The sequence below is a fragment of the Hippopotamus amphibius genome, chromosome 11 (genome assembly GCF_030028045.1).
Source record: "Hippopotamus amphibius kiboko isolate mHipAmp2 chromosome 11, mHipAmp2.hap2, whole genome shotgun sequence".
In the NCBI taxonomy this organism is placed as follows: domain Eukaryota; kingdom Metazoa; phylum Chordata; class Mammalia; order Artiodactyla; family Hippopotamidae; genus Hippopotamus; species Hippopotamus amphibius.
In genome coordinates, this window is record NC_080196.1 from 114,243,208 (window position 1) to 114,261,074 (window position 17,867).

The 17,867-nt window shown below is 51.0% G+C and overlaps 1 long non-coding RNA gene across 3 annotated transcripts; it reads right to left on the reverse strand.

Moving 5' to 3' along the window:
* Positions 1-29: 29 nt before the first annotated feature.
* LOC130832023 (uncharacterized) lies at positions 30-17,529 on the reverse strand. Of its 3 annotated transcripts, none has more exons than XR_009048170.1 (3): positions 17,401-17,529; positions 2,733-3,528; positions 30-2,234 (listed from the first exon to the last, which is right to left on the reverse strand). It is a non-coding gene; the product is annotated as an uncharacterized LOC130832023 (long non-coding RNA). The 3 variants fall into 3 exon arrangements; XR_009048171.1 differs by lacking the exon at positions 17,401-17,529 and adding an exon at positions 5,488-9,607; XR_009048169.1 differs by lacking the exon at positions 17,401-17,529 and having other exon boundaries at positions 30-1,917; positions 2,061-2,234; positions 2,733-5,478.
* Between the last annotated feature and the right edge of the window lie 338 nt (positions 17,530-17,867).

Sequence of the window (17,867 nt, forward strand, 5' to 3'; positions counted from 1 at the left end):
ACGCTGTAAAATAAGTGCTACACGTCGCCGGACACCAGGCCCACGAGGGGACAGAACCTCGTGACTTGCGGGGGGACGCGCCCCAGTTCAGACCTCCTGCCTCTGCCTTCCCCGGGGGCTGCAGCGTCTGCGCCACCAGGACGACGTGCTGGCAGAGACGGTCTCAACGATGCCGCCTCCCTTGAGCATATCTGCAACCCAGATTTTCAGAAGGAAAGCCCAGAGAAAACGAAGAGCAGCCTCCGGTCTGGGAAACCGACCCTGCGGCCGTGCGTCACGAGGCCACCGTCCCCAGTGAGCCCCTCGTCCCCTCACGGGCGGGCGTCCACATCATCGGAGCCGCCGTTGAATGGCTACCAGTCGACGTCCTTGTTAGCACGTCAAGAAAAGGTTTTCAGACGAATGGATTTCCCGTCACCCTTTAAAAATAACGACGGGGCAGCACAGAGATGTGCCCGAGTTCTCTGAACAGACGTGGTGAGCACCCGACTCCGGCACGGCCGCCGTCCGACATCTTCATAACCCAAACCACTAAAAAGTCTTACAAAACTAAAGCACAGTTCCCTCTTTTGCAACGACGGTTTTTTTGCTACCTATCACTGAGCCAAATTGCCAGTCCAGACATGCTAGAGGAGGAACAAGTGCCAGCAGGGAGACGCTTAGCTTTTATGTGTGTGCTGCTTTGAGATAAAATAAAATGATACGTAATCTCAAATTATGTCATGATGCAAAATGCTGTGATTTCCTGGAAAATGTGGAGCTAATCAGGCATTCATTTAGGCATTAACTAGAGCATCAGTTGTCAGATTAAACTCCTTTAAAATTCCCAGTTTCCCTTTCGGGGTGTTAACACTCTAAGTATACTGAGTCCTTTGTGTATATTTAAGCAGGAAAGAGGAGAAGGCTTTCTCACGCGCCAAACGGAAAAAGAAAACAAAAGTATCCTTTGCTGCCGTTGTTCGGCCAGCACTTGGTGATTTGCCACAGTGGCTCAGACGCTCAGAGCCGCAGAGACACACTGGCCACATGTGTGTCCGGCAGGCAGCGCCGTCAACTGCCCCAAACTGGCAGGCAGAGGCGGATGTTGGGGGATTATGCCCTCCTCGTTGCCATGCTTCCCCGTGTCCACTCCCAATGCCAGTAAATCGCCACGTCCACCTCTCCAAACCCCCCACTTTCTTCGCACACTTTAAACTGTAAACACGCTTCCTTGATAAGCTTTGTTGCTTCAAAAACAGCCAATCTTAGCCCAGTATCATCTTGAAATATATAATCTAGAAACGATGGAAGATCACACTGCATATCTTTGGCAAAGATGCTACACAACCTTCTATCTCTACACAATCAATACCTCTGTCCACGCGGGTATTTTACGTGGCTTCATATGCATTTGCATCTTGTGAGAACCACGTATTTTTCCTCTTCTGTCTCCATTTTCTTGGTTTGGCCGCGTGTCCTGAGCATCTTCTAGAGGCCACGCATGCAGGACAGGTGAGGACCCCAACGGGCAACTTGGGAGCTGCCTGAGTGGAACCAGGGGGCCAGGCATAGATTCTGGTTCTGTGATTTAGTATAAGCTCAAGAATTATGGATAAAGATTTCAACTTAAAAAAAAATGTTTAAAGCAGCTGGAAACATTGCAGAAATTTCTGTACTTTTGCTTCTTCCCTCAGATATTCCGTCTTTTTGTTTGTTTCATTTGGTATTTTTAAAACTTTGTCGTATCTATCATGTTTTGTCTAGATGCTCCTAAAGAAAGAATTTCTTCCAAGCTTTGTGAGCCTTTGGAGGGAAGCCTGGCTGTGTTTCTCCATCTGTGTGGCTGGTGCCACAAAGGTTCCTTTTTTATTCAAATCTCCCAAAGATAAACGCAAGTTCTGAAGCCACCGGCAACGAAGTGGTAAGAGATGTGACGTGCTGTAAGGAGCCAACGTTAGAAACAGGAGTTTTATCCAAGGCTTTTTAATATCAATAATGCTTCACACTTGCTGAAAGCCACTGGGTTAAAACAGTCATCGTACATGACACACAAAGGTAAAGACCTGGGAATTAGGGCTTACTTTGTAAATCATCCTGGAAAGTTCTAGCATATAGAACAAGGCACATACGAAGTTTATCCATCTGAGAATATGGTGAATACTCAGGTGTATTTGCCGGCGTATCATTGATGACCAAATACTGGTAGTTCTTTTCCCAATCAGTGCTCACTGTCACCATGGAGAGGAGACCTGGGCCTGACAAAGTGAGAAATGATCTCTTTGTGGACGTTATTTTCCTGTCCAGAGCTAATAACCCACATCATTTCAATGTGGTAGGAATTCCTAATAATGAAAGTTAAATCAGAACCCACTGGGTTGGGAACCAGAGCGTCACAGACAGAAACCAATTTTCTCGAAGGTAAAAGACCCCCATTGCTTAATGTATGCTATCCAAGCACGTCTCACGTCTACAAAAATACCACATTGTATATTACATATAAGACATGACTGTATTCACAACAACCAAGACATGGAAACAACCTAAATGTCCATCGACAGATGAATGGATAAGGACAGGGTGTATATACACACAGTGGAATATTACTCAGCCATGAAAAGAATCAGTGCCATTGGTGGCAGCGTGGATGGACCTAGAGATTCTCACGCTAAGGGAAGTCCGTCAGACAGAGAAACACAAGTACCATGTGACATCACTCACATGTGGAATCTAAAATGTAACACTGATGAACTTACCTACGAAACAGAATCCGACTCACACAGAGAACAGACTCGTGGTCGCCAAGGGTGGGGGAGGGAGGGATTGGGAGCTTGGGACGAGCAGATGCAAACTGGTATATACAGGATGGATAAACAAGAAGGTCCTACTGCATGCCCCAGGGAACTGCATTCACGTTCCTGTAATAAACCGTGATGGGAAAGAATATGAAAAAGAATGTATGTGTGTGTATAACTGAGCCGCTCTGCTGTACAGCAGAGATTAACACAACATTGTAAATCAACCATACTTCAATCAAAACTAAATTAATAAAAAAGATATGATTGTGAAGCAAGGAGACTAACAGGTTTAAACAAACACACTGATTTAAACATGTGAACGCTTGGTCCTCGGAAGCCGTGCGGTTTTCCCCTTTCTCCCCTCTAACCGAAGCCTCTCCGGGCGCCTCCTCGGGAGCTGTCCTCAGAGCCACTGGAAACCAGGCCCCTCGCTCACGACAGCCCTGAACTCAGCCCAGCGGCCCAGCAGCTTCAACGCGCCCTGCTCAGCGCAGCGGGTCCCCGGGGCCCCTCCCATCACACAACGCGTCGCCCCGGGCCCAAGGGGCTCTGCCCGCAGCGATGGACACGGGCGGCAGCTCCACGTCCAAGTCGTGTCTTTGAGCAACGGACGTTCCTCTTGACCAAACGCACAGATGGGGTCAGGAGTGGTTGTTCTGAAGAAAGCTCTATTTGGAGCGTGAATTCTATGTTTGTTAAGTCAACCGCAGTCTCTTTCTCGTCATGCCTTCCGTGCCTTCAGAAAGCCTGTGTGCTGGAGAGAATATTTCATCCTAATTTCAAGATCTGAATTACAATTGTTATGAATACAACATTTGTATTGGTTTTACTCTTGATGAAAATTGTAGCTAGTATTGAATAACACACTAAACCCCTTCCACATGTCACCTCACTCGGTCCCCACAACAGCCCTGTGGGGCAGGAATCCCACCCCCTCACCTTTCACAGGAGAAAACTGAGCACAGAGGCCCTTGGACCCCACGCTCTGACGTGAGCGGCAGGAGCAGACCCGAAGGTGGACAGGGGAGGCCGTCTGGGACACGTCCCCCCACCACACCCAGTGGCTCAGAACCCGCAGGAAGGAGCTGCTCGAGGTGGGCAGGCCCCTCCGGGGTCGCTCCGCCTCCCGGCCTCGGCCTCCCGGGTCAGCGGATGGGACGGGGTGTTAGCGGGCTCTCTTGGACCCCTGCAGAGCTGCAGGCGGCTGCTGGTCCCCACGGAATGAGACACTTGGGGGGCGCAGGGGCTGAAGCCACCGTCTGCACCCAAGTTCTGCAAGTTCATCTCAGGTGATGGAGCCAGCCGGCCCCCGAGGGCCCCCGGGGGCACGTGGGAGGCCAGATGGCCTGGGACTCTGTGCTTGTCTGGGAGGCACCATCTTGACCCCAGCAGCCAACACACACGCGCCTCAAGACCGCCCGTGTGGACGGACGACAGGCCTTAGAGCTGGCGAGCTGGTTTCCGTACCCGTCCACTCACCAGCCATGTGAGGTCCAGGCAGCAACACCCTGAGCGCCGGAGTCCTGGCGGGGAAATGAGGTTGACAAGGACCTCCAAGCATCACTGGGTCAGGGGAGAAGATGCGCACGGGAGGCCACGGAGCCTGGACCTCCTGGGTCCTCGGGAGACGGCCGTCCCCAGATGGCAGTCCTTTAGCGGTTGCCCAGCTCCTACCAGAAGCGAGCCCCAAACCACAGCGCGGCTGCCTACCAGGGAGCAGTTACCTTACCTCCGAAATGAAGAAGCTACGTGAAGGATGCAGCCCGAGTCAGACCCAGCCGCTCGTGGCCCTGCGGCCGAAGCAGCCAGGGCTGCGCAGACCCTGCCGGGGTCCTTCCTGTGCCTCCCATCCCAGCACACTACCTGCGGCCCTGCTTTCGGACAGAGGTCAACTCTCGCTCAGCGGCAGCTGAGGACACACCTAAAGCTCTTCTTTACACACTTTTTCCAGAGGCTTTCGTTTTTGTTTTAAGGCTAAAAACCCTTTAAGTTTCAAATAAATGAATACCTGAAGAGACAATTTCAATAATAAGCAGGTCATAAAGTCATATTTTCAGTTCAATTTAACAAATTTCAAGGAGCGCTGTCTATGCAGTGATGAAACTATTTCAGGAGATGATAAGAAGGTGTCCTGCTTCCTCTCCGCAGTGAATCTTAGATTTAGGGAAAAGCAGTGGGGGTGGGGAAGCCAAGATAACACACAGACGGGAGAGGCCGAGGAAGCTAAATGCGGGGGAAAGGAGGAGGAAGAGAACCCCTGGAGAATCGGAGGCTGAGGAGTCACGTCCAGCCAGAAAACGCAAGAAGTGTGATGGGGTCCGCCTCTGAGGGCCTGAAAGCCCAACAGGCTTCCCGAAGAGGGGACGGAGGAGGCCCAGGCCCAGGCCCATGAGCAGGCTCCAGCCACCCCACTGGCCACATGAGTTACACCACGCGTGCTCTGAGCGGCAGCAGCTGGATAGGAAATGCAGCTGATGAGGGGACGGGCCAGAAGCCTGGAAATCCAGATGATGAAAAGTGCAGGAAGCAAGACTCTGTCAAGACGCCCTCCTCATGGGAAGGCCCCTCAAAGCATTGACTTAGAAACTGACGTGCTTCCGTTTGACCCGTTTTCTCAAAGAGTTTCCAAGGAAGCCCCTGAGTTTGTTCCACTTTCTTAGTTATTTCATGCCGGAGGGCAGGGCTCCGGGGCGCCATCCCGGGAACCCATTACCTGCAGTGAAATCCTCGGTTCTGTGGTTTACGAATCTTCAGCCTCTAGCAGAACAGAAGGGGTATTCACACCGCATCTGTGAATGCTCAGTCGTGTGCAATTTGCACATTGGGGGGAATTGTGCACATATTTGGCCTCACCGTGAGCAGTCTTGAAAGCTGCTCCGGGAACCCGCAGGTCCTAATCGGGACCATCCCCGGAGCCACGCCACCGTTTGCAGCAGGAACTGTGGAGCTTCATCAAGAGGTGTCTGGTCACAACTCAGCTTAAATTCAGAAAACATGCACCTACGCTGAGTAACAAAGGAAGCAAGGAAAACTAACGGTGAGCAGGCAGAACGATAAAGCAGCTTGTACCTCGAGAGCGGAAAAGGTTCTAAAGCATTTTTGCTGCAACTTGCATTGTAATTTATAAGATTTATCGGTTCTCATTCAGTCACCAAAAATACAACAGAGAATTTTATATTAATTGGAACATTAATAATGCATTTCTAAGCTAAATGATGTCCTTGGGATTTCAAAGGAAATTTCAGAAACGTGTGGCTGGAGTTCCGCACGTAACCAGACACGCTGAGCCCTGCATTAGGTATTCATTTGAATGGATTTTTCCTTCAGCACACTCAGTAAATGGGTGGATAAAGCAAATGTATTCTTGTAAACTGGTTTGATTGGCACCTCTTGCCCTTCCAAATGAGGGAGTGACATTGTGTGATTCTCCAACAGAAGCTATTTCAATCAGTTCCATTCAATACGCACCGCATCCCTTAAAGATTACAGTTTTATTAAAAGCCAAACAATTACAAAACCCAGAACATTCCACAAATGAGAAGGAATCATTAGAATTTCCTTCTTCTCAGAGGCCGAGAATCACTGGAAATTTATCCCCCAAAGCGATGAAATATCAACAGCATCCAATTCCTGGCATTGTCTCACCCCCCAGAGTGCAGACCGTCCTCAGGTCACTGAGCCCCACCTGCCCTCTCTCACTTCACCTTCTGTTGGGTCACTTTCAGCCTTGAGCTTCCATGAGTTCTCTGAGAAGACGGACCTTGTTTGAAGCTTCCCTGAGTGGCCCTGACAGGACCACAGCATGCAGGGTCAGGTCGGGACTGCAGCGTAGGTGTGTGGAACCCGAATCTAAGCATTCCATTCCTACTTAAGAACTCACAACGAGGTAGAACCTACTAGTTCTCTTCCCTCAAAGGCTGCTCCTCGCTTCTTCCTCAGCAATAATGCCCTAATTTTTAGATAAGCATATACTTTGTAAATGTTCCTATTGCTTTACTATTTTAATTCAAACCAGTTTGGCTGGTACACTTTTCTTTCAACTTTCAGGATTATGTCACTGACTAATTGAAAGGGAACTCTGTGTATATAGTGAAAACAATTACAGGCCAAAGAACATCTTTTTGGAAATAGTTGGAACATAATACAAAACACTGAAAATCCTATAAGGGACTAGAGGGAAAGCTTGAAGACAGACAGACAGCTGCCCACAGAGGCAGAGGATGAAAGTCCAACATGGGATAATTGGTGCCCTGAAGTAGACCACCAACAAATTGAGCAAAAAATGTCCTCAAAATTACAATGCATGAAATTTTCCTTGAAATAAAAAAGATCTAGATTTTTTCGATCAACAGAGGATGTTCCAGGAACACTGGATATGTGCATACGTAACACCTGACACCAAGGAAATAACTGTTGCCTTTGTCAACTGGGCCCATCCCAATTGCCTCCTAAACTGGGAACTATGTCTCCCAGGGTCCCCTTCCCTGGCCTTTGCCCTGAGTCCAGGCCAGGGAGTGTGCAATGTGCAGAGCTGGAGGTGGGGGGGGTGGAGACGACTGTCTAGAGACGCCCTCCCACTGGCCAGCTCCTGCAGGCACCCCGTGGGCACTCTCATCATGGTCGCTGCCACTGGCCCTGGCGTCTTCTTGAACTCTCTGACAGCTCGGCTGCTTCACCTGCTCCAGAGCTTCGGGCAAAACTCCTTGGGACAGAACCTTCCAGATCCTCCCTCCCCAGCTCCTCTGGACACCGTGTAAACCCTAAACCTTATTTTAAACTGTTTTATTCCCATATTAAGCCCCCCAAAATAACCCAGATGAACACACCAGTTAGGAGATTAGAAAGAATATTTAAGGAATATAAATTTTAAAAAATCAAATCATCTACAAGGACATAAAATGAGGCTAATCTCAGACTTTACCATAGGCAGAAAACAGCAGAATAATGACTCAGCAACTGCACAGTTGTGAGGAAAAGTAGGACACAGGCAAGATTTCATTCAAATATGAGAGCAAAAAGTACAGTGTAAGCATGAAATTAAGGAGATTATAAAATACCCAAGAGCCCTTCTTTTTAAAAATATAGCTTCCAGCAAAATCCAGCCATCTAAAAGTTTAATCAAACTATACCAGACCAACAGGGAAAAGCCAGGGAAAAGGGCTGGTGTCTGCCATGGAGTGACTGTGAGAGCTGTGGTTATGATGAGGGATGTAGGCATTGTAAAGCGGGAAAATGCAGAAAACACAGCTGGCCCTTGAACAACACAGTTTTAAACTGTGCCAGTCTGCTTACACATGGGTCTTTTCGGCAGTATATACTATAGAGCCGCAGGATCTGCAGTTGGTTGAATCTACATTAGAGTGCACTGTTAAAACAAGAATAGATAAACAAACCAGTGGACCAGAATTAGGACTCAGAAACAGGCCCTTCTATAACCAGGTGTTGGTTTTGACAAGTGTGATGCTGAAGAACCGTGGAGGAAGGACCAGTAAGTGGTCTGGCCTTTCACATCCCATGTGGGGAAAAGTGAACTGGATCCCTGCCTCACACCGTACAATCTCAAGTGGTGAAACTGCGAAAGTCTAAACAATAAAACCTCTACGTGATCATAGCAAAAAATATTGTCATGACCTCAGAATAGAAACAGAGTTCCTAAACAAGATGTATAAACTATCTGCAGAGGGAAAGCCTGATAGATTGAGTGACAGTACAATTAGGAACTGTTCACCAAACACAACCTCAAGTTCATGGAAACATAAGCCATGTGGTAAGATGTTTGCAACACACTAAACGAGTAAAAGGATCCTACCCACCCTGCAAAGGAGCCCCCAAAACACCCACAAGAAAAGGGAGGCAGGTCCTAAAGGACACTTTCCACTCAGGTCAGCGGCTCACTTCGTTACCACGGCAGCAGCCCCTCCAGCTCCGGTCAGCCCTCATCCCTTGCCCTCTGTGTTCACAGCCAGGGAGGTGTGAGCCCAGGACAAGGGCCCCATGTCTCCCACCACCACTGAATGTCAAAGCTGGAGGCTTGGAGATGATGAGAAAGCTCTTGGGTCTGAGTTCATCCCAGATGATACGTCCAGATTCCTGTCATCCTTGTCCACAAGTCCTGTCCACCTGTCCTTCCCAACTGCCTATCTGGCCGACACCAGGTACAGAAGGAACAGCCCTTTCTGACAACATGTTACCAGCTCCACAAGAGCTGAAGGCCAAGGCCCATAAAAGAGCCCCTTATCACAGACCCCTCAAGGGGTCTGTGCTAACTCTCTGCTTGGACCTGACACACATGTTCCTAAGAGGCAGAGCCTGGGAGTGAAGCAAATACCCTTCAGCCAGGAGAAGGGCTGAGTACTTCCTGCTGTACCCGTGTTAGGAGATGCACAGAGCCTCCTGAGAGAACGAACTGCAGCAAATCACCACGATGGGGTGAATCTTGTCATCACAGCCTCGGACGAAGACGCTGGACCAAAAACACGCAAACCCTGTGCATCACCATGTTTGGTCCAAAAGCCACAAAACGGAGGCAGACCATGAAAAATCAGGACAGCACTTACCTTTCAGGAGAAGGAAGATCACAGCCAAACTGCGCTGAGATTTCTGGGAGCCTCTTCCCTATCTTAGCAGTAGTTAAATGGAGCTCACCTTTCGTGCAGTTTGTTGAGCTGTGCTTTTATATTTCACTCACTTTTCTGTATCATGTTATTCTTCAATTGAAAAAAAATTAATGCAAATAGAAAACAAAAACAAAACCCTGTGAGGTGTTGTGCCCCATGTGGACAGGCGCTCCGTCTGCCCGCTCAGGACAGAGGTGTGGAAGGAAGGCTGCCCCAGGGGAGGGAAACTCCTCCCCCCCCACCCCGCCCCCGTGTCCTGTCCTGGCGTGATCGGATTATCTTCCCTGCACTTAATCCTGTTCTCTCATCTTCTTCCTCAGTTTTCTGCAGTGTCTGATACACTGAATTTGTCAAAGCAAACATTCATCTTACTCTTTTATTTATACAACAATCCAAGTAACAGCTTCAACTGCATTGAATTCACAAGGACTGAGAGAATAAACACCAATATTTCTCATATTTAGAACGGAATTTCCTGGTTCACTCAGATTCACTCTACCTGAATTACCAACTCTCAGAGTATTAGAAAACTGTAGACCTGACCTTACACCGGGCACTCAGGAGCCCTGGTGGTGGACGCGCCCAGCGAATCTGCTCTGGGGGACAGACAGACCGTGGCCTGGGGGCTAGGCCTCCTCCCCCAGAGCTCGCTTTCTCCCCAGTGTGTTCCAGTGGTTGATCATACCGAAGAAGAAAGATCATATAAGCACCCCCAAAAATGCGGAAAAGGCCTTTGACAAAACTCAACCATCATTCTTATGGAAACACTCCATGAAATATGCACAGGTGGGTATTTCCACCACATAATTAAACACATCTTGATCCAAACGCCAACAGCAAGCTTCTGTGATAAAATCTGTATATATGTAAGGTGTACCCCGTGATGTTTTGATATACATACACATTGTGAACTGATTCCTACAGTCGAGCTAATTAACACGCGTCATCTCACGTAGTTACCACCGTGGGGGGCAGGGAGGGCAGTGAAAACACTTGAGGTCTGTGATCCTAGCAAATCGCAAATGAGGTGCCGTGACCTGTAGTCACCGTGCTGTACGTTAGAGTCTAGAATCCATTCACCCCGTGTAGCTGAGACTCTGTGCCTTTCACCAACATCTCCCACTCCCCCCCGATCCCTGGAACCCCATTCCCTCTGCTTCTATGAATCTGACTTTCTTAGATTCCATGTAAAAGTGAGATCACCCAGTATATTTCTTCTGTGTCTGGCTTATTTCACCAGGCATGTTCACTACAGCCAAGATAGGGAAGCAGCCTGTGTGTCCATCAGCGAATGAGTGGATGACAAAACTGTGATGGATGGATGGATGGACAGATGGTATAGAGAGACGACAGGTAGAGAGACGATAGATACAGAGACGACAGATAGAGAAATGATAGATAGAGAGACGATAGATAGAGGATAGAGAGACGATAGAGAGATGACAGATAGAGAGACGACAGAGAGAGACGATAGGTAGAGAGACGACAGATAGAGAGACGATAGAGAGAGACGATAGAGAGAGAGATGACAGATAGAGAGACAATAGAGAGAGAGAGATGACAGATAGAGAGACGATAGATAGAGAGATGATAGAGAGACGACAGAGAGAGAGACGATAGATAGAGAGATGATAGAGAGACGACAGAGAGATGACAGAGGGAGAGACGATAGATAGATGATAGAGAGATGACAGATAGAGAGACGATAGATGATAGATAGAGAGACGACAGATAGAGAGATGACAGAGAGAGAGACGACAGAGAGATGATAGATAGAACGACAGAGAGAGAGATGACAGCGAGAGAGACGATAGAGAGACGACAGATAGAGAGACGATAGAGAGAGAGATGACAGATAGAGAGACGACAGATAGAGAGATGATAGATAGATGACAGACAGAGAGACGATAGAGAGAGACGACAGATAGAGAGACGACAGAGAGAGAGATGATAGAGAGAGAGAGACGACAGAGAGAGAGACGACAGAGAGAGAGAGACGATAGAGAGACGACAGATAGATGATAGATAGAGAGAAGATAGATAGAGAGATGATAGATTGATAGATAGACGGTAGATATAGATAGGATAGAATATTATCCATCCTAAAAAAAGAAGGCACTTCTGCCATTTTCGACCAAAGGGATGAGCCTAGAGGACGTTACCCTAAGTCAGCAGCTGGAGCCTGGCTTGCCATGAGGGTAGCTGTGGAGGTGATGTAAAGCCCCAGTGAGGACGGACTGGGAGGAGGTAGCAGAAGCACTTTGGGAAGTCCTTTCCGAATGCAAAGCATTATTGTTTGTAGAACTCAGGCCCCACCCGTAACCTGCCTGCTCCCAGCAGGGCAGGATAAAGAGGGTCTCTCCCCACCCCTGCTGAGCGGTGCTCTAACTCCACATGTGCTTCTGATCCGACTTCCCATTTACACCCAATTTGTCAGGGGCAGTTTTGCCCTGAAGCTCTGGCCCTTCTTAAAAGGTGTCATTGCTTTAGGAAAATCAAAAAGTCGCAAGGAATAAAGATAATAAAGACAGGAAGATAGGGAGCCGCTGGAACGGGCAGCTGCTACTCAAACCACTGCAATATGTCTTACTAACGCAGCCAGTTACTCCAACCTCAAGATTTTATAATATCTTCCTGATTCATAGTCACTTTTTCAATACTTAAAAGAAAAAAACTAGAATAAAAGCCCAATAGCAGCATCACTCGTAACAGCCTAAACGTGGAAACAACCCAAACGCCGTGGGCTCACGCATGGGCAGCGGCACATCCGCGGGCCGGCGGCGTCTTCAGCAGAAAGAAGGAAGGAGCACCGACCAGTGCTGCCAAGTGGGGACGCTGGAGACCCTGTGCTGCGTAAAGAGGTCGCGCGGGCTTCCTTTCTGTGACCTGCCCGCAACTGGCCGGTCCACAGGCCGAGAGTGAGGGTCGCCAGGGTCCGGAGGCCGGGGGCCATGGGAAGCGACCGCGAAAGGGCCCAGGGTCTCTCTTGGGGTGACGAGAATGTTCTAAACGCGACTGTGGTGATAGCTGCAGGAATCGGAGCGTGTGCAAAGACCCCGCACGTGTGCACATTCAGCGTCAAACCTGTAGGCCGTGTGACTTAGAGCTCAATAAAGCTGTGACGGAAATAAAGACAAACCGACTCTTTCATGCCGGCCTCGTTGGGCTGAGCGTTATCAACGGATCTACAGCGCCTGGAATGTCTGGCAAACAGATCCCTCTCATGCATCATACATACAGCTTAACACGCTCCTCGGGCACCCGGGAGGAGGGCGGGTCTCTCCCTCACCAGCGGTGAGGGCTCTGCAAATTAACCACGGGACGGTTCAGTGAAGCAGGTAATGGGGCGTCCGCGGGCCCAGCACCTCCGTGGGGGCGCGTGTGGTCACCCATACGGGCGGGCTCATTAGGGCCGCCAGGAGCCCTGGTGCAGGTGCCCGAGAGCCCGGGAGGCGGGCTGCACACAGCGCGCCCGGCTCCGCGGCCACACACGCCTCCACCACACACGCTGCGAACACCCGTGGCCGTGGTTTCCAGACACACCTGGTGTGAGCACACATGCACACGCTGTGTCTCTGGGGGCCAGGGGCATGGACAGGTAGACGGATGGGTAGATAGATAGATAGACAGATAGATGATAGAATATCATCCATCCTGAAGAAAGAAGGCAATCCTGCCATTTTGACCACAGGGACGAACCTAGAGGACGTTATACTAAGGGAGCAGTTGGAGCCTGGCTTTGCCGTGAGGCTTCCTCTCTCTCCTTCCGCGGGATTCCCGGGGTCTGGCCTGACCCTAAGGGAGACCAGAGCTCTGGAGATCAAATCCACTCTTGAAAACCAAAAGGCACCCATGACCAACTCGAAGCGCAGCGAGCTGGCCTGGACCCCCAGCCTTCGGGCCTCAGTGAGACAAAGAAGCACCGTCTGCAGCTGCGTGTTCCCTGGGGCTCCAGCCGCTTCACCGCAGCTGCCCAGGTCAGGGGGCTGTACGGGCTCAAGGCTCGGGGGGCAAGCCTCCCCCACCCCCGGCTCTCCTTCATCACATGTGCAAACCAGCCATGAGCAGCCACCTCAGGCATTTGGAGAACTCACATTTGCTCACGGGCGTGTGGTCCATAGAAAGGAGGATACAACGCGCGACGCGAGCTTTCTAAGCAGTAGACCCACCAGCATCTTCTACCAACGTCGTTCTGGCCACCCCCAGGCGGGAATGGAGAGCCAGGCAGAGGCGCGAGCCCCACGCTCACGGGGGGGGGGGGGGAGGGTGGCGTGGCCCGGCCGGCTTCTCAGCCCTACAGCCCAAGGGGGCCTGGCCTAGACGCCTCGCCCCTCGAGGGAGAGAACAGAGAAGGGCAGTGGCCTTGGCCTCGTGGAGGCGGGTCTGAATCCCAGCTCCGCCACCATCGTGGGCACCATGCTGACTGTTGGGTCAAGTCCACGGGCTTCTCGGCTGCAACCAGGAATGAGAAGAACGGAAGGGCAGCCTCCGCGGACCCAGGCGTAACACGGCACCCACAAAGGCTGTGTCTTCCCTGGGAGACAGTGACTTCCAGAAAGGGCCCCGAAACACCGCTTCTCCCCTGGGGATGGCAGGCAGGGGGAGGAAGGGCCACACGCACGGTCCTGTGTGGCCTGACGGGCTGCCCCTCCCCGTCTACACCGGCAGCGGGAAGCTCTGGTCCTCGCCCTCCATCGACACTGTCAGCAACTTGGTGCCTGGGGCAGAGTCGATGCAGGAAGGAGTCAGAGGACAATGGGGAGGACAGAGGGGGCACCGAGGGCGGCGCTGCAGCCACGGCCGCCCGACACAAGGGCATCTCAGCAAACATCGGTCCAGAGACGTGGGGAGACCCTGCCGTCTGGGGATTCAGAGCTCAGCAGAGGCAGCACCACAGAAAGAGCCACCGCCGCGGCCACGACCCAGACGCCGGCACCAGACTGCCCCGTCCTCTGATCCGCTCGTCCGTCCGCTTCTCTACGCCCTCAACCACCCAGGGGGGAGGCGCGCCCGCTCTGCAGGGAGCAGCCTCACAGCAGACCCCGCCAGCTGCCCATCCAGGATGAGTGACCGTCTGGGAGGCTGACATCGGGGCGGTGCCTGCGTAGGGACCGCCGCAGGTGTTGAGACTTCTCAGCACCCTCCCGCGCCAGGCACCCTCTCCCTGATGCCCAGACGCCCCTCCGCTCACACCTGAGGCCTCAGCCCCACAGACGCCAGCAGCACAGGAGCTGCTGTCCGTCCACGCTCGTTGCGTAGACTGGTTGTCCAGCAGTCACCTCTCTGGTTCTGAAAACCTCATTCTAAAGAAGCCGGTTTATTTCGGGATTTCCAGCACCTCCTCATCTCTCCGCTACTCTGGTGTCCCCTCATATATCAGCGAGCACAGACATACAGTTACGACAAACAGCTGGCCTCAATTGCTCTCCCAGCCTCTCTGCGAGCACGTTCTGCGGGCTGCAGAATGTGCACATTTTATACGCTCCACATTTGGCTGATAGATGTTGTTGCGAGCTCTGGGTAGTATGGTTAAAAATGTTTCTCTTTCATTTCTGAGTCTTTAATTTTATGTTTGAGCTCTGCATAAAAATAGCTTATAATTGCTTTTTGACAGTAATAAGCCTAAGATTGTGACTCAAAATTTTGAGATATTATGTTCTTTTGTAATTGTATTCAATGAAAACATAGTTCAATATGGAACTTAAAAAAAACTCCAGCTCGTGCAGCTCTCATGTTCCACCGACACCATTAGCGCTGCAGCGGGAGCTGGCCCATCGGGAGCTGGCCCATCGGGAGGACGGGTCAGGGTCCGCACTTAACTTTCTAACGAAGCTCATTTTCACCAAGAGAGAGGCCTTCCTTGCAGAAGCTGCAATGGGAAAAGAAGAACATTTAGAACCTTTCCCCACCCTTTCCTGACGCCCAGCCTACACTGCATCTGCAGCACCGCAAAGCCAGCAGCAGTAAGAACTCTAAGTCTCTGATTTCCTCCAGAGGACAAACTGACCGGAAAGTTTGCTTATTGCATAAAAGTGTACAATGCAGATAAAACAAGGCCAGAAATTAAAAGCCAAAGGTATGCAATGCGTTCCACACTTGAATTGAGACTGATACGGCTCTAAGCAGCAAAGACATTACCCAGAGATGGTGTGAGGTGCTGAAAATTGGTAACAGAAATCAAACAGAATAGTCTAGAAAGGTGAGAGCAACACCTATTAATGAAGTCCCATAAACATCAATTCTACGTAGACTCTTCATTTCTTCTCTGGTTGTCAAGTTTCTCCCGTAAAACACAGGTGCACACGTGCCCCCCCTTTACAGCGCGATGAACACCCTTGGCGGCAGGGGGCCTGCGGGATCCAGGCCGCCACCAGAATTTAGAACCTGCCACTCTCATATTTATTAAATTCACATCATGGCCATTTTTCTCAGTAGCAAGAAATAACGTGGAATAGTTTTCAGACACATAGACTATCATCTGGACGTTAGGAGAGAGAGGTGCTATTAATGGCCAAAGTCCAGGAGAACAAAGCGTGACAACCGTCGAGGGCAGCCGCCGTCGAGGGCAGCGTCTCTGCTGTGATGGGCAGGTCCTCTGCAGACCGATGGCTCAGAGCCTCAGCCTCTGTGTCCCCGTTTCAGGCCACGCCAAACAAGCAGGGCTCGGCCACGATCCACTGCTTTCATCACAAACTGAACAGAACCACCAAAATTCTCCTTTCTCAGCTTCAAAAGCAATGGAGTGAATGTTTTCATGCTCAAAATAGAAAACAGTTAATGAGGAACACAATTCATTTCCAATAAATTACACATTTTTAAACACCATCAATATATGAAATGAGACAATACCGGCAAAGAACAGAGCCATGAGGAGGCACCCGGTGGCATCTGTGGCGGGGACGGTGGTGACGACGACACCCGTCTCAGGGATGGCAGAGCCCCCAGGCCGTGGCCGAGCCCGGCGTCGCTGTCTGGGGTCTCCGTTCATAGGCAGATGCCCTGAGTTAGGGCAGGTCTGTGTTTCTTACATCACTGACATCAGCAGCAATAGCATCTGAGGTTCCAGCTCTTCTCCTGCCTTCTTCTGAGTATTTTTTTTTACTCCTTATATTAGGTAATGCAAGTTGCCATTGAAAGACTAGCCCATCTTCATAAATATAACTTTCCCTGAGCTGCCAAAGAGCAGCTCCTCCAGGATTTCAGAATTTGCCCAGAATTTTGTTTATTAACATGAAGAAAATGAACACTATTGAGCTGTAATAACCACCTGGCATGAACACTTTCCCCTGTCTCAGCAGGGCCCCCCCAGGGCCATGTCAGCCCCACTCTGCCTGGGGTGCAGCTATTCCAGACACAGCAGAGAGCTGAGGCCAATCACGTAACAAGGGAATCACTCTTAAAACTGTATAAACGTTACTACAGACACAACTTCCATTTCTTTGTAAGTTGAGGAAGCGACAATTCTGTTTTAAAATGTAGGGGATTGCAAATCTAATGCCACATTCGTGCTGCAAATTACTCTCCTTGGCACTGAAATATCACCGCAATTAAACATGCAGTAACGTGTTGCACAAAAGCCCTGACTATTTCCCGTGGCATCCTGAGGCTTCTCAGGACGCCCGGCGCTGAAGGCTGAGCCATCGGTTCTATCATTCACTTTTATTGCCTGCTCAACCGTCCTCCAAAACGGTCTGTTCCCGACTCTCTGCAGAGTGGCTTTGCGTCCCCCAGGGCCGGGTCCATTGCAGAGAAGGGGGGTATCCCACCCCAGCCCCCAATTTCCAGGCTCCGTTGGGTGCATGCCCCACTTCCAGCGTCGACGCACCTGGCCAGCTACATTTCATCACCTTCCGACTCTGGGAAGCACGTGATTTCAGGTCTTAGAACTATGTTCCCAATTCCTTTACCGTTGGATCAGCAAGCCAGGCACCTGACACCTCCTAAGTGCTCTGCGTGCGGGATAAGGGCACATGAAAGACACACGCATTCCCCGGTCTCAGGAAACATACCTTCCAGTGAGCACAGGTGACACCAAACCGAAGAGCGAGCGTGCTGAGTCGTCTGTGGGCGAAGAGTGGAGCGAGGCGTGAGGGGGGCAAAGAGGCTAGAGAACACTGACGCAGCGCGGGCAGAGCCAGGATGGGCGCGGTGCCCGCTGCCGGCGTGGGCAGAGCCGGGACGGGCGTGGTGCCCGCTCCCAGGGACCTGGCCTGTCTGCTCACGGAAGGCCTGGAGTCCTGTGAGATCCGGGGGAGGAAGGCCCTTCCAGCAAACACTGGGTGCCACCTGCCCTCTTCCTACTTCAGGACGGACTGCGGGGTCCACCCCAGCGCCCAAACCACGAACTGACGGGCGCCCGGCGTCGGTGCCTCCTGCGGGTCTGGGTCCGGTCTGCCCCAGACGCTCTGTCCTCTGGCAGAGTAAGCCCCACCTGCAGGCCCTCCTCCTCCTCGGAGTGCCGTTGCCTGGACAGCGG